We start from the raw sequence: 17,558 nt of genomic DNA, 5'->3' as shown, positions 1-17,558 counted from the left end.
TTCTTCCTCTCCCACTCCCCCTGCTTGTGTTCCCTCTCTCGCTGGCTGTCTCTATCTCTGTCGAATAAATAAATAAAATGTTTAAAAAAAAATAAAGAATGGCAAAAGAATAAACTAACCTTTCTTCATGAGTTTTATAAATCATATTTCAAGGTTGAAACAAAACTTAAAATACCATATTGAGACAGGGACACTGAAGAGACCCCACAAAGGGCTGCTTCTTGCTCATTTTCCTCTTTCTATTATTGCTAGGACCTGCACCCCTGCCCTATACACGTTATGTCCTCCTTATAAAGGTCAAGGAGTTAATGATCTCTTTGAAGTCTGCTGGCATTGTAGACAACGTCTAAAGAGTGACCAGGAAGGGTCACATTAATAGTTTTCCAGACCAATGACTCACGAAGACCCTTGGCTCCAGAGCATAAGTGACTTAGGGAGGACACCTAAACAGTCGCTATCTGCTCTCTATGACTTCAATAAACTGTTCTCACTTCCTCTCCACTTGAGTTTAATTTCTATCCTGCACAAAGTCTAGGACTCTAACAGCTGGTCCTGCAGGGCCCCCATCTGGGTCCTCAGACCCAGCCTGCCTACAACAATGTGATACTCAAGAGAATAACATTGAAAAGTAGGGAAAGTAAAAACAAATGGAAGTAAGGTTTCCATGCTTCACACTAAGTGGTAAAATGTTGACATAAGTCAACTATGATAAACATTCAGTTACATATATATTATGATACTGGGAGCAACTACTACAAATATTGACACCTCCAGCTGTCAGAGGCAGTTGGTTAAGTTCTAACAGGATGCCTGGAGTCCAGTAAAGAGGAAATCGTGGCCAGCTATCAGGAAAGACAGAGGCCTGTCTTGGCAGCACTCCAAAACAAAGCCACAAAAAGCTGGATCAAACCAGACAGGCTCAAGATGACAGGTGCCATGCAGGAACTCCTGACCAAATAAGGAAGAAAAAGCCCAAAACCCTGCTTCCGGAAACATTCCTCCTCAAGTAATGAATATCCTCCCCCTTGTTAACAAATGTCAATAAAAGTTAGAAACCCAAACCCAGGGCACACAGCGCTCTCTCTCTCTTGAACTCACCAGCTCTCACATCTCGAGAGTAAACTTTCACTTTAATAAACTTTCCCACTTGTGACCCTCAGCTGCTGTATTGTGTCTGTCCTTGAATTCTTTCTCATGACGAGACCAAAAGCCTCTGGCAACATCTTTCCGATGGGCTGGCTTGAAGCCCCAGGGCCCAGGATCTCCCCAGTTCACGCGGTAACACAGCTACGGCAAACAGGAAACGCAACCTAACCTCTAGACAGATCGATGTAAGGCCACACACTAAAGGACTATTTACCTCCGTTCCTTTTACCCAATCGTGATGATCTGGTTTCAACTTCACTGTGCTAAAGGATGCCCACATAGCTAGTAAAACATTTCTGGGTGTCTCTGTGAGGGTGTTCTCCGTAGTGACTGTCATTTGAATAGGCAGACTAAGTAAAAGATCACCCTCATCAATGCAAGTAGGTACCGTCCAATCCACTGAAGGCCTGAACAGAACAAAAAGGTGGAGGAAGAGTGCTCTTTTTGCTTGAGCTGGGATAACCATCCTCTTCCTGCCTTCAGACATCAGCACTCCTGGCTCCCAGGCCTTCAGACTCAGGCCAAATGACACCACCTGCTGTCCTGATTCTCCAGCTCACTGACAGCAGATCGTGGGACGTCATGGCCTCTATAATTGTGGGAGTCAATTCCTATAATAGATCTCTTATATATATCTACATGTATCCTATTGGTTCTGTTTCTCTGGAGAACTCTAATATACCAGTACATCGTGTCCATATCTCAATAAAAATTAAAGGTATAAGACAAAAAAAGACAGTTTGAAAAGAAAGAGAAAGCATCAGAGTCAAACTCAGATATGGCAGAAATGTTGGTATTATGAGACTGAGAATGTGAAATTACGATTACTGGGACACCTGGATGGCACGGTCAGTTACGCATCTGATTTTTGGTTTCAGCTCATGTCTGATCTCACTCTGCACTCAGCGCAGAGTCTACTTAAGACTCTTTCTCCCTCTCTCTGCTCTCTCTCTCTCTCAAATAAATAAACCTTTAAAATAAAATAAAATTATGATTACTATGTTAAAAGCACTGATGAAAAAAAAAGGACAACATGCAAGAACAGATGAGATATGTAAGCAGAGAATGGAAACTCTAAGAAAGAATCAAAAATAAATGCTAGAAATCAAAAACACTGAAAAAAATGAAGAATGACTTTTCTGGGCTCATCAAGAGGTGAGATGGCTGAGGAAAGGATCAGCAAGCTTGAAGAAATATCAGTAGAAACTTCCAAAACTGAAATGCATAGAGAACAAAACAAAACAATGTCTAAGAACTGTAGGAAAATTACAAAAGTGTAATATCCAATAAAGTAAACTTCAGAACAAAGAAAATTATTAGAAACAAAGAGGAATATTACATAATGATGAAAGGAGGAATGTAACAGAAAGACATAACCTTTAGAAATCCTAAATGTGTATGACCCAACCAGGAGAGCCTCAAAATACATAAAACATAAATATACAATAAAGCTAAAAAAATCATAATTACAATTGGAAACTTCAACACCACAACCTCAGCAACTGATAATACAGACAAAATTCATAATTATAAAGCTCCCAAAAAAGACACCTCCAGATCCAGATTTGGATAATCTAGCAAACATGAAAAGAATAATTAACATCAATTAGACATTCTTTTGCAAAAAACAGAAGAGGGACACTTCCCAACTCATTTAATAAGGTTTATATTAGCCTGATATCAAAACCAGACATACAGTGCAGAAAAAAATAGACCAATACCTCTCAACAATTTACACACAAAAATCTGCAACAAAAGACTAACAAACCAAATCCAATCATGTATAAAAAGTACCACACATCATGACCAAGAGGGATTTATTCCAAGTAGTAAGGTTGGTAAAACATTTAAAAATTCATAATGTAGGGGCTCTGGCTGGCTCAGTTGGTACAGCACGTGACTCTTGATCTTGGGGTCCTGAATTTAAGCCCCACATTGGGCCTAGAGCTTCCTTAAAATCAGTCAATCAGTCAATCATAATGTAATCCACCATATAAACAGGCTAATGAAGAAGACTCATGTGATCATATCAAATGTATGAAAACCGTTTAACAAAATCCAACACCTGGACAAACTCTGAACAAGTCAGAAATAGAAAGTGTGCAGAAAAGGGTTAGCATAGCGAGCCTGAGATTAATATTCTTAGGAAGGCCTGCTCTCAAGGCCTGTTGCTGGCACCTGGAAACTTTTTTTTAATTTATACTTACAAAGAATTATGAAAGCCATAACATATCAATTCTTGCAAATAGTTAGAACTGCTTCAAAAGCAAACTCAAAAACTAAAATGGGGTGGGGGGCACTTGTGTGGTTCAGTCAGTTAAGCGTCCAACTTCTGATTTTGGCTCAGGTCATGATCTCAGGGGTCGTGAGATGGAGCCCCCATCAGGCTCTGCGCTCAGCAGGGTATCTGCTTGAGATTCTCCACCCCCACTACACCGCTCGCCGTTCTCCCTCTCTCTAAAAAATAAAATAATTTTAAAAATTTAAAAAACTCATCTCCAGTTTCTCCCTGGAAAAGGCCTAACTACATACTTTCCCAGCTGCTGCTTGATGGCTCAGCTGCCAATCAGCATACATCTAGGTGTTGACTGAGATCCCTTTCTTTTGGTACACTGATAGGTCTTGGCATGCCCTCAACTACCAGGAGCCACCAAAACAAAGAAGGCGGCTTGGATAATCACAAAGTTCTGAGAGACACCTGGTGAGGCTGGTGAGGCTGTGGAGAAAAAGGAATCTGTGTGTACTGTTGGAAATATTAATTGGTGCAGCCACTGTGGAAAACAGTATGGAAGTTGTTCAAAAAATGAAAAACAAAACTATTATAGGATCCAGCAATCCCACTTCTGGATACATACCCAAAGGAAAAGAACACAGGATATCGAAGACATATCTGTACTCCCATAACCACTGCAGCAGTACACACAATAGCCAAGATATAGAAACAACCTAAGTTATCCATCAACAGATGAATGGACAAAGATGTGGTGTATATACACACATATATACACACACACTATATGTATAAATACACTGTAGAATATGATTCAGCAATGAGAAAGAAGGAAATCCTCCTATGTGGGACAAGATGGATGGACTATGAAATCATTATTATGCTGGATGAAATAAGTCAGACAGAGAAAGACAAATACTGCACAGTATCACTTATATATGGAATCTTAAAAAAAAAAAAAAAGTTAAACTAGAAACAGAAGGTTGAAAAGTGACTGCCAGGGGCTGACAGGTAGTGGAAATAGGGAGGGTTTGGTAAAAGGTTACAAATGTCCAGCTGTAAGATGAAAGAAGTTTGAGGATCTAATGTATAACATGGTGACTACATTGATAACACTATACTGTATATTGAAATTTGCTAAGAGAGGAGAAATTAGATGTTCTCACAAAATAGTAAAAAAAAATAAACATGAGGTAACAGATGTAATAAAGAATTAACTAGAAGGGGGAATCCTTTCACAATGTGTATGTATATCAAATCATCACAATGTACACTTTTTGTCGTTGTTAAAGTTTATTTTTCTTCAGTAATCTCTACACCCAACATGGGGCTCAAACTCATGACCCTGAGATCACGAGTCACATGCTCTTCCACAAGCCAGCCAGGATCTTACACTTTAAATATCTTACAGTTTTATTTGCCAATTATATCTCAATAAAACTGAACAAATTTAAAAATAAAATAAACGAAATAGTAACAGTTTTCCAGCTTATTAGAAATACTGGGACCATTAAAAGACAGAAATTAAATCCTAAGATTATGAAATGCTTCCCTCGTGACAACTTTCCACCACATCAACAGGCTCCAGGGCAATAACAGTAGATCACAGATGAAAAAGCTGAACAGTTTCAAGACACAGGAGTACACAGCGAAGCCCAAAGTTAAGAGCGAAGTCAAAAATAAGGACGCTAAAGGAATTTGGAGACTGAGACTTAGAGCTACATTAAACACAGCCCATGTCCTAGCCAGAATCACATAAATCCTCACACTAAAATCCCATTTATCTCAGTTCTTTTACAAGATATGTATGCAGCTTTGGAAAAAAATTTGCAAAGCATATCAAAAAGCAAGAAAAAAACACACTTGGAAGAGACAAAGTAATCATCAGAACAAAACTCAGATACAGCACAGATGCTAGAATTATGAGAGAGAGTTTTAAATAGCTATGATTAATATGCTAAAGAGTTGAATGAAAAAAAATTAGACAACATTCAAGATAAATGAGTTACATAAGCAGAGAAAGAGAAATTCCAAGAAAAAATCAAAAGGAAATGCTCAAATTCAAAACCACAGTAACAGAAATGAGGAATGCCTTTGAAGGGCACATTACACAACAAGCCAAGGAAAGAACCAGTGAACTTGAAGAGAGGTCAACAAAACTTCACTAACTGAAATGTGAAGAGAAAAAGAATGAAAAAATAGAACATCCACCCAAGAGCTATAGAACAACATCAAAAGGCATAATATTTGCATAAGTAGAATACCAAAAGAACAGAGCAGAGAGAATATCTGAAGTAACAATGACCAAAAATTCCAAAATTAATGACAGATCCAGGAAGTTCAGATAATACCAAGCGGGATAAATACTAACAAAACCACATCTAGTCATATCATATTTAAACTCCAGAAAACCAAAAACAAAGGGGAAAATCCTGAAAGAAGCAAAGAAGTGAGGAGTGGGGAGAAACCTTGAGTGCTGTGCACCTTACCTACAAAGGAACAATGATAAGAATTACAACAGACTTCTCAGAATCCATGCAAACAAGAAGAGTGGAATTAAATGTCTAAAGCATTGAAAGAAGAAAGCCACCAACCTAGAATTACTGAAACAGATGCACTGAGGCATACGTTCATATAATACTGAATTAATAACAAGGATGAACTCTTACAAGCTTCCAGATGAAAGAACGACCGACTTACAAAGTAAAGAGATGTATCCCAACTTCAGATTTCTCCTCTGTGGTGGTGAAAACAAAAAGACAATGAGATTATGGGAAAAGAATTTCAATCTAGAAATTGTATACACAAATAAATTGCCTTTCATATGACAGGCCCCAAACCAGATGTGTTCAAATGGGCAGCACCTCAAGGGATAAATCATCTATATTACCTCCACAGAGAAAACACTGAGGAGGTACAAATAAACTGCTCAACAAGTCTCGAGCAAGGGGAAGTTGAAGAGGAAGGGAAGGAGCAGGAAACAACAGGTCTTGTTAGTGATATACAGCTACAACTAGATGGATAATATTAGCATGATTTGAAATGTACAACATAGGGACCCTGGGTGGCTCAGTCAGTTAAGCTTCTGCCTTCAGCTCAGGTCATGATCTCGGGGTCTTGGGATCAAGTCCCACATCAGGCTCCTTGCTCAGCGGGGAGCCTGCTTCTCCCTCTGCCTGCCACTCCCCCTGCTCGTGCGCTCACTCTCTCTCTCTGACAAATAAATAAAATCTTAAAGAAAAAGAAAAAGAAAAGAAATGTACAACATGGGGCGTCTGGGTGGCTGTCAGTCAAGCCTCCAACTCTTGATCTCAGCTCAGGTCTTGATCTCAGGGTTGTGAATTCAAGCCCCCCTTTGGGCTCCACGCTGGGTGTGGAGCCTACTTGAAATATACGACATAATGTTAAAAAAGACCTCCTGAAACAGAAGAGCCCCTCCGTAGGAAAGAACCAATAATACACTGATAAATTAGCAAAATGAAGGAGTCTGGGTGTGGGGTAGAGGGGACTGAAGCTTTCTGAGGTCATCTAGGAGGGGCTGGAGGAGAAGTAGCAAGCACTGCGCCATGGAGCAGCAAAAGAGCAACAAAGTAGTCTTGATATGTTAGTAGACACTCAGTTTAATATTCAGGAGTAAGTTGGTGACTATGAGGATTAAAAATCAGAAGTCTGGGGCACCTGGGTAGCACAGTCGTTAGGCGTCTGCCTTCGGCTCACGGTGTGATCCCGGCGTTTTGGGATAGAGTCCCACATCAGGCTCCTCTGCTGGGAGCCTGCTTCTTCCTCTCCCACTCCCCCTGTTTGTGTTCCCTCTCTCACTGGCTGTCTCTCTGTCAAATAAATAAATAATATCTTGAAAAAATAAAAAATAAATAAAAATAAAAATCAGAAGTCTATCAAACTAACAGAAAAGAAAAATTAAATACTAAAATTTGAACAAGCTAGATTCTGAAAATGTACAATTAATAGCATAAAACTACGATGTATATTTATTTTATACTCAAATATAATATTTAGCAAACTAAGATGGATTTACAAACCAAATATATATGAGTGGATATATTTCTTATCCAAGACAGACTGACATAATGCTCTAAAAAACCAAAATGTTGACATTTGTTATTTATAAAAAACAAATCTCAAAGTGATTAAAAAATGGTAAAAAATGAAGGTATTAACAAAATTTTACAAGAAAATGCAAATAAAAGGGAAACAACCATGGCCTTAGTTACATCAGATAAAGCAGAATTTGCAGCCTTAACTGTCAGTGGGGCAAAGGCAAATATCATGTAATGTTAAATGGTAAAAATTAATCAAGGTATAGGTCAAGTCTGTATGTATCCAAATAGATAAAGAAAAACTGCTATAATTACAGAATAATTTGGTTAAAGAAAACAAACCACAATTACAGTGAGAGATAATATATCTCTGTCAATAAAAAAGGACAACTATCATACAGAGTTTATTTAACTCTTGTGTCATGTAATAAATAATACTGACAGCTAAAATTTAACAGGCACTTACTTGGAAGAACGCCTTTCATAGAATATTTTAAATATATATTATCTCATATTTAGGAGAAACCAATAACATAGGTATTATTTTCCCCAATACAGGTCATCTGACAATAAAGATCCACTTATAATTGTTATGTCATGCTGATTTCAGAGAAAATATTATTAAATTCTACAAATCAGAGATTTTAGAGGCTACTGTCTGATTATGACCTACAAAACCAAAATGAAAAAAATAATCTCACCAAAAAGTCATTAACTCATGAGAGCCTCCAAATTAAAAACTACGTCAAAGAAAAGTAACCAATATCCAAATTACTAACTACCCAGAAAGAAACAGAGTGAGGATTTGTTACATGATACCTAAAAGCTACAACTAAAGCGTCATAGAGAACACCTGTCTTTATCTAATTTTAAAACAAAGACTGAAAATAATTAGAAATCTTATATTTAGCTAAGAGAAATATCAAAAATAAAAAAGCAAGGAAAGCATTAAAAAATAAGGATAACATCTTAAATTAAAATAAATCCAAAATAAACAAGGAAGACTAAGTAAAACCAAAAGCATTTTTTCAGTATGTCCCATAAAATGGGCAAAATTGAGGGCAGGGGTGGTTAGAAAACAAAAATATACAACAAAGCTGGGGAAAGGCTTATATCCATAAAGATGGAAGAACACAAAAATTATAGGCGAATTATATGTGGCATTTCACAGCAATAAATTTTCAGAATATAGAGGCGAAAACACTGTTTATGAGTGAATTTTAACAAAACTTATCCCCAGATAAGATCATCAAACCAATAACTGAAGATGAGATTTCAAGCAGGACTGGGAATCTCACACTGAATTCTAGCTAGCCTTTTAAGAGCAGATGAGTCTTACATTGTCATACACTATTCCACTACGCATAAAGAGCTCCTCAAATCGTTAGTGAACTAGGAGAATCTTAATATCAAAACTTTACAAAGTAGTACAACAAAAAACCATAAGGCTATTTCTCTTATAATTTTGATGCACGTGTTCCTAATAAAACATTAGTCCGGGAGTAAAATACAAAAACAACATATCACAACCCACTGGAACATACTCTAGGAAAGCAGTTTTCTGTTGTTCACAATGGACGTGCCACCTAAAACACAGGAGGTGATCAGTAAGTTTTTTTAAATAAATGAAAGACAAGTTAGGTTTATTCCAGTAATCTAAGACAAGTTCAATAAACGGAAACTTAACATGAGTTGTACCACATGAAAATCACTAGCTATGGTCAATTAGATACAGATTTTAAATAATATGTTAGCAACAACCATTCAGTAATGAAAATGAAAGAAAAAAATAGTAGTTTGGGAGTAACACTGAAAGTGACAAATAGCTAGAAAGGTATATGACTCACGTCAAAAATTATTTAAAATGTTAGGAAAGAAATCATATACCTGGTATGGGACTTATATTCAGAATATAGAAAGAACTCTTGGGGCACCCTGGTGGCTTGGTCGGTTAAGCGAGTGATTCATGGTTTCTGCTCAGGTCATGATCTCAGGGTTGTGATCTCAGGGTCGTGAGATCAAGCCCCATGTCAGGCTCTGAGCGCAGAATCGGCTTGAGATTCCCTCTGCATCTCCCTCTGCTTGCGCCTGTGCACCTTCTCTCTCTCTTTCAAAATAAATAAAATCCTTTTTAAAAAAGAATATATAAAGAACTCATAACTCAATTATAAAAAAAGAACCCAATTTAAAAATGTATGAAAGATTTTAATAGATAATTCTCAAAAAAAAAGATACACAAATGGGCAATAAGCCCATGAAAATATGCTTGACATCGTTAGTCATTAGGGAAATGCAAATCAAAACCACAATGAGGTATCGCTTCACACCCACCAGAACCGCTATAATCAAAAGAAGAGACAATAACAAACAATGGCAAGGATGTGGATAAACGGGAACCCTCATATATTGCTGGTGGGAATGTAAACTTCACTGTGGAAGTTTCACAATTCCTCAAAATGCTAAACAGAAAGTTACCATATGACCCAGCAATTCCAGTCCTAGGCCACCCAAGAGAACTGAAAATACCTATCTACACAAAAACTTGTACATAACTGTTCAGAACAGCATTATTGATAATAGCCCAAAAAAGCAGAAATAACCCAAACATCCATCAACTGATGACTGAATAAACAAAATGTGGCATATCCATACAATGGAATATTTTACCATAAAAAGGAAATGATATACTACAACATAGATGGACTTTTAAAACAGTATGCTAAGTGAAAGAAGCCAGACACAAAAGGTACATAGTGTACGTGAAATATTTATGTATTTATATGAAATGTTCACTATAGGCAAATCCGCAGAGACAGAAAGTAGGTTAATGGTTTCTAAGAGTCGGGGGAAGGGAGAATGGAGGTGACTGCTAAGGAGTACGGGGCTTCTTTGGGGGGCAATAAAAATTAGTGTTGATGGTTGCACAACTCTGTGAATACACTAAAAACCACCGAAGTGTACACTTCAAAAGGGTGAATTAGAACAGCATTTGAATAATATTTCAATAAAGCTGTTCTGTACCAAAAAATGGTTTTTTTAAAGATTTTATTTATTTGACCAAGAGACAGAGCACAAGCAGGGGCAGGCAGAGGGAGAGGCAGGCTCCCCGCTGAGCAAGGGGTTCCTGTAGGGCTGTATCCCAGGAAGCTGGGATCATGACCCAAGCTGAAGGCAGATGTTTAACTGACTGAGCCACCCAGGAGCCTAAAAAATGTTCCTGTAGGACATAAAACAATGTTCCTGAGATCTAAGACTTACGAAAATGCTGACAAATCAAAATTAACCTAAAAGTTTAAGACAATTTAATTTAGCAAACCAATTTTTTTTATTATTGTGTTTAAATATTTTCCACTGGATATAACTTTTTTAATTCAAAGGGGGAAAAAAGTATATCCAAAGCAAAAACTCTAAAAGGTGCTTGCCATGCTAGATATTCCTATTTATTACAAAGCTCTTCAAATCAAAAGTAAAATATGTCAGCGGCAAGTAAAAGTCCAGAAGTATAGTCTTAATAGTCTTATGTATGTGTTAACACATAGTAAAGTCACAATTTAAATTTGAGGCAAAGGATGATTAACTTACTGAATGAGGTTGTCATAAATATAAATGAAGTTATCTATCTGTTAAGAAAGAAATTAGACCTCACACTGTATAAGAAATACATTTGAGTGAAAAGTATAAAACAAAACAAAAAAGTAAACACTCAAGCAATAACATATTGAAGTCTGTATTAAATTGGATTACAAAGACTATGGGGCGCCTGGGTGGCTCAGTCGTTAAGCGTCTGCCTTTGGCTCAGGGCGTGATCCCAGGGACCTGGGACAAGCCCCACATCGGGCTCCCCTCTCAGCAGGAAGCCTGCTTCTTCCTCTCCTACTCTCCCTGCTTGTGTTCCCTCTCTCGCTGGCTGTCTCTTTCTCTGTCAAATAAATAAATAAAAATCTTTAAAAAAAATAAAAAAATAAATTGGATTAAAAAGACTAAACTACATGGAGCTTACAAAGGAGACACCTATAAACATAACAGCACATAAGAGTTCATTCACTCATTCCTTTTTTTTTTTTTCATTTAATGATTTTTCAATACTTACTATGTGTCACTGTCCTAAGCAGTTGGGATGCAACAGTGCAAAACAAAGTTCACCTCCTCTAGCCTAGGGATTGATTCAAAAAGGATAAAACAGAGGATAAACAATATAGTAATAAAGAAACTGTAGAGTATGTTAGATGAAAAGTGCTATGTTAAAAATACAAAGTAGACCAAATTTAGGGCAAGGGGAACACGGGGTTAGTGTGGCAATTTTAAGTTGGGAGTTTGTGTAGACCTCACTGAGCAGTGACATTTCAGCAAGGTCCTGAGGAGGAAAGGGAGCATACCTCCAGGCTCCCTGGGGAAAGCACACTCCAGGCAGAAGGCACATTTGGTACAAGGATGAAGGTGGCACTGTGCATGGTATGTTTCTAGAATGGCAAGAAAGCAAGTAGGGCTGGAGCAGAGGGATCAAGGGGCTAAGGAGGTGAGATCAGAACAAAAAAATGGGCTGCATAACCCATTTTTTAACCCTATAAGAACTTTGGCTTTTACTCAGAGAAAAATGTAGATGTTGAACAAAAAAGTGACATAAAATAACCTGACTCACATTCTACAAGGAGCACTCTGGATGCTGTGTTGAGGGGCCAGGGCTGAGAAGCGGCAAGATCCGCTCTGTGACTATTTCTATAATCCAGACAAGACCAGACTAATTATTCTGGCCTGGCGAGGGTAACTGCAGCAGACAAGATCAGAAGAGGTCAGATTCTAGATATATTTCAGATATAGGGCCCCGTGGTTTTGCTGACAAATAAGATATGGAGCACAAGAAAACACAGGTCAAGGATGATTCCAAAGGGTCTGCTATTAATCAAGAAGGAGAAGTCACCAGAGGAAGCAGGTTTGGGAGGGGAAGCCCAGGAGTTCAGTTTTAGTCAGGCTGAGCTTGAGTCTATTAAACATTCAAGTGGAGATACAGATTGGACAGTTGGATAAACGCATCGCAAGTGCAGGAAGAGATGTGCGGGCTACAGATTATCAGCAGATAAGAACAGACAAGATCAGGGGGCGCCTGGGTGGCTCAGTCATAAAGCGTCTGCCTTCGGCTCAGGGCATGATCCCGGTGTTCTGGGATTGAGCCCCACATCAGGCTCCTCCGCTGGAGCCTGCTTCTTCCTCTCCCACTCCCCCTGCTTGTGTTCCCTCTCTCGCTGGCTGTCTCTATCTCTGTCAAATAAATAAATAAAATCTTAAAAAAAAAAAAAAAAAAAGAACAGACAAGATCATCAAGGAAGGACCTCTACAAAGGAAGGACAGGACCAAGGATCGTGCTCTGGGGCACACCAGCATCCAGAGATAGGAGGAAAAGGAGAACCAGCAAACAAAAGAGAGAGAAGGAATATTAACAGTGTGAAAGCCAAGTGAATAAAGAGAATCAGACTGAAAAAGTAACCAGTGGTGTCAAATGTGGCTAAAAGAGCAAGTAAGGGGGCACCTGGGTGGCGCAACTGGTTAAGAATCAGACTCTTGAGGGGCGCCTGGGTGGCTCAGTCGTTAAGCATCTGCCTTCGGCTCAGGGCGTGATCCCAGGAGTTCTGGGATCGAGCCCTGCATCAGGCTCCTCTGCTGGGAGCCTGCTTCTTCCTCTCCCATTCTCCCTGCTTGTGTTCCCCCTCTCGCTAAAAAAAAAAAAAAAAAAAAAAATCAGACTCTTGAGGGGCACCTGGGTGGCTCACTCGTTAGGCATCTGCCTTCAACTCAGGGCATGATCCCAGCGTTCTGGGATCAAGCCCCGCATTGGGCTCCTCCGCTGGGAGCCTGCTTCTTCCTCTCCCACTCCCCCTGCTTGTGTTCCCTCTCCCGCCGGCTGTCTCTCTATCAAATAAATAAGTAAAAATCTTAAAAAAAAAAAAAAAAAAGAATCAGACTCTTGATTTCAGCTTAGGTCATGATCTCAGGGTACTGGGGTCGAACCCTGAGTCCCGCATCAGTCTCCCTCTCCCTCTGCCCCTCCCCCTGCTCACATTCTCTCTCTCTCTCTCTCTTAAATAAGTAAATAAACCTTTTTAAAAAATAAAAAATAAATAAATAAAAGAGCAAGTAAGAAGACTGAGACTTTCACCATTGGATTCAGCAATGGAGGTCACTGCTGACCTTGACTAAAAATATTAAAGGACAGGGATAAGATTAAGTTTTTCAGTTCATATCCGGACACTAAATTAATACCATTGTTGGCTCCCTTCCTAGAAGATAAGCCCAGGGGGAAATAGAGCCAGAAAGCAAAGCCAATTGTGAGAAACCCTTTGTGCGACTCTTGTTATCTGAACTAGTGTGTGTGAGCCATGCTTTGCCCTAGAACAAAAAGCACTCACTCCTGACCTGGAATGACACGTCACAAACGGGGAAGAAACAACTGCAACTTTTATCATGGTCTAAAGGACAATTTTCCTAATATGAAGAAATTAAATCTATAATTTAAAACCTTCCATAAAGAAAGTCCAGACCCTAGATAAACTCACTTACTTTTATAATTAAGGAATAAGTAAAACCAGTCTTACACAAACACTTCCAGAGAACAGACAATGGGAAAATACTTACCAAGTTTTTTGAGGCCAGTATAAAATTGATATAAAACCTAACAAAGACATTATGAGAAAGGAAAATAACAGTCTCTCTTTCTCTCATGAACGAAGACAAAGACAAAAATTGTAAGCAACTTATCATAAAATACATTTAAAGGTGACAGAATATCAAGATCGGGTGGGATTCTTTTCCCCCCTAAAAATAGTCTGGTTTAACATCTGAAAATCAAAACATTAATAGAATTACCTCAATAAAAAAAAATTACCTCAGTGAATATGTTAATATCAATCAGCCCATTAAAAGAATAAAGGAGAAAACCATAATATAATCATCTCAGTAACCAACACCTATTGGATGATAAAAACTCTCAGCAAATTAGGAACAGAAGAAAACTTCCCAAAGAACATCTACCAAAAAACTTACAACAAACATCAAACAAAATGATAAAATACTGAAAACTTTCCCTCGAGACTGGGAAGAAAACAGGATGTACTATTTCTATCCCATAGCACATTATAGCTCCTAGCCACAGCAATAAAGAGAGAAAATAAATAAAAGTTTAAAAATGAATGAAAAAGTAAGAAATATTCATACAACATAGTTGTGTAGGTAGAAAATCCAAAATAATCTACAGATCAAATATGAGTGTTAATAAATGGTAAGGTCACTGAAAACAAGCTCAATATACAAAAATTGACTATATTTCTATATACTAGCAACACCCAAATAGGGAGAAAAATTTTCAACTACCTAAGGATAAATCTAACAAAAAAAGTATAAGATGCATACATGGAATTTATCAAACATTGCTGAGAAAACGAAAACCTAAGTAAATGAAGAGAAATGCCATGTTCACGAATTGAAATTTCAAGTGTATAATTTCAAGTGTATATTAATATGACCAGTCTGCCAAATCAATCTCTAGATTCAATGCAATACCAAATTCCAGCAGACTGGGGGGAGGGGGAAGGTCTGACCAGATTATTATAAAACTGATACGGAAATACAAAGGACTTAAAGTAGCCAAGGCAAACTTGAAGAATGAAAGTAGAAAACTTATACCCACAGATATGAATACTTTTTATAAAGCTACAATAATACGGGCAGGTAACTACTGGCATGAGGCTAAACAAAGAGACAACTGCAATAGAAATAAGAATCCAATAAGGGGGGCGCCTGGCTGGATCAGTCAGTTAAGACCAACTCTTGATTTCGACTCAGGTCATGATCTCAGGGTCCTGGGACATGGGATCCAGCCCCACATCACCTCTGTGCTCAGCAAGGGGTCTGTTTCAGGATTCTCTCTCCCTTTGTCCCTCCCCCAGCTCTTTCTCTCCCTGTCTCTGTCTCTCTAAAATAAATAAATAAATCTTTTTTAAAAATCCAAAAATAAATGCTCATGTATGTGGTCACCTGATTTTCAGCAATATTCTGTTGAGAAAGGAAGGTCTTCAATAAATGGTACTGCAGGAACTGGTTAGCCATAGTTCATGCCAAAAAAAAAAAAGAGAGAGAGAGAGAGAAAGACATATGTATATGTATATAATAATTCAAACTGATCATACACTTAAATGTGAAAGTAAAACAATGTGAGCTTTTAGAAGAAAACACAGGAGAATTCCCTTATGACTTTTGGATAGGCAAAGATATTTTTTTTAAACAGGACATATGGAGCACTATCCATTAAAGAAAAGATCAATAAATTGGGCTCAATTAAATTCAGAATAAGTCTCAAAGAAGATATTTGCAGTACACATATCTGACAAAGGACTCATGTCTAGAACATACAAGGAACTCCTATAAGTTAATACAGCAAAGACAAACTGTCAAAATGTTTAACAGACAAGACCGAAACACATTTCAAAAAAAAAGATATGAAAATGGTCAGTTAACATGAAAAGATGCTCAACATCATCAGTCTTCAAAGAAGTGCAAAATAAAACCACAATGAGCTATCACTACACTCACCCACCAAATACAAGAAAAGAAAAGAAAAGAAAAGAAAAGAAAAGAAAAGAAAAGAAAAGAAAAGAAAAGGGAAGGGAGGAAGGAAGGGAAGAAAGAAAACCTCACAAACTATACGAAATGCCATCAAGGGTCAAGTGTCAAGGCTATGGTGCAACAGGACTGGTGTATGGCCAATGGGAGTGTCAAGTAGTGCATCTACTTTGTCAAACCATTTGTCAGCATCTGTCAAACCCAAACATATATATGTTCTATGACCCATCAATTTCACTTCTAGGTTTATATCCTTCAAAATCAAGTGCATATGTACACCAAAAGACACGTACAAAAGTCAGAATTAGAGACAGCCCAAATATTAATCCAGAGCAGAATGGATAAACTGTGGTATAGTCACACAAGGGGGCAAAAACCAAATTAGTGCTACTTATGGATGATCTCACAGACATAGCACTGAATAAAATAAATCAGACCAGGGGCACCTGGGAGGCTCAGTCGGTTAAGTGTCTGCCTTCGGCTGGGGTCCTGATCCCAGGGTCCTGGGATTGCCCTGCCCTGGGGCTCCCTGCTCAGCGGGGAGTCTGATTCTCCCTCTCCCTCTGACCCTCCCCACTGCTCATGGTCTCACACGTGCGTGCTCTCTCTCTCTCTCAAATGAATAAATAAAAAAAATCTTAAAAAAAAAAAAGAGGAAGAAATATTAACACCTCGAAAGTAACAAGATTTAATCACGGGCTGGACATATAGGTAGCAGGTAAAGGATAGCACTTAGAACAAATGCTGTGTTTGTTACCTGGACAATGGGCTGGCTGGTGATAACATTAGGTAGGCAATAAAGAAGGGCATCAGGGGGCAGGGGGACTGGCTGTTAATAACAACTTTCCTCTTGGATCTGTAGAGTTTGAAGGGCCTTTAGATGAGCTATACAGAGATGTCCAGGAGAGATGGCCATTAGGGTCTATGTAGGGGAGAGGTCTGGACTGGAGAGCCAGATTCAAGCATCCCAGCAAATGGCACATCCCCAGAGAGAAGAGAATAGCCAGCAAGACCAGGAGAGTGAGCACAATAGGAGATCAGTAATGGACACTGTGGGAGAACAATAATAAGAAGCAAGAAGAGGAAGAAGACTCTATGGAAAAGACAGAAAATAATCACAGAAGGAGGAATAGACCAGAAACTAACCAAGAAGACTTTCTAGGAGAAACTGGACATGAGCACCAAAACTGGACAGAATGCTTAATTCACTGAGCATTACCTCAATTAAGGTAACTTAAGTAGTAAAGTATCCATGACATTTGCCACAATAAGATCTCCATTGATTTACCCTCTCTAGCTCAGTGTTTCTCATCTGTCATTGCAGCAGAAACAGGTAATCCAGGAAGTTCTTTCCTGCACTACTTTCTGAGTCTGTAAAGTCAGAGTGGAGGGAGCAACCACATCTCTCAACGCTGCATGTGGTATGACAGCCTCTCAGGATCTGAAGAGTGGCGTCTCTGAAAGAAGTCAAAGGCTGTTAGGGAGGTCTGAGATAGAATTTTCTTGGTGGTAGG

At 38.5% G+C, this 17,558-nt stretch overlaps 1 long non-coding RNA gene across 5 annotated transcripts in view; it reads right to left on the bottom strand.

The window, feature by feature from the left end:
* Positions 1 to 17,558, bottom strand: part of LOC123800379 (uncharacterized) — a 102,569-nt gene that overhangs the window by 60,192 nt on the left and 24,819 nt on the right. The window lies entirely within an intron of this gene.

The sequence above is a fragment of the Ursus americanus genome, chromosome 6 (assembly GCF_024610735.1).
Source record: "Ursus americanus isolate L20-20 chromosome 6, mUrsAme1.1.p, whole genome shotgun sequence".
Lineage (NCBI taxonomy): Eukaryota > Metazoa > Chordata > Mammalia > Carnivora > Ursidae > Ursus > Ursus americanus.
The sequence above is the reverse complement of the archived record's forward strand: the minus strand, read 5'-3'. Positions and strand labels throughout refer to the sequence as shown.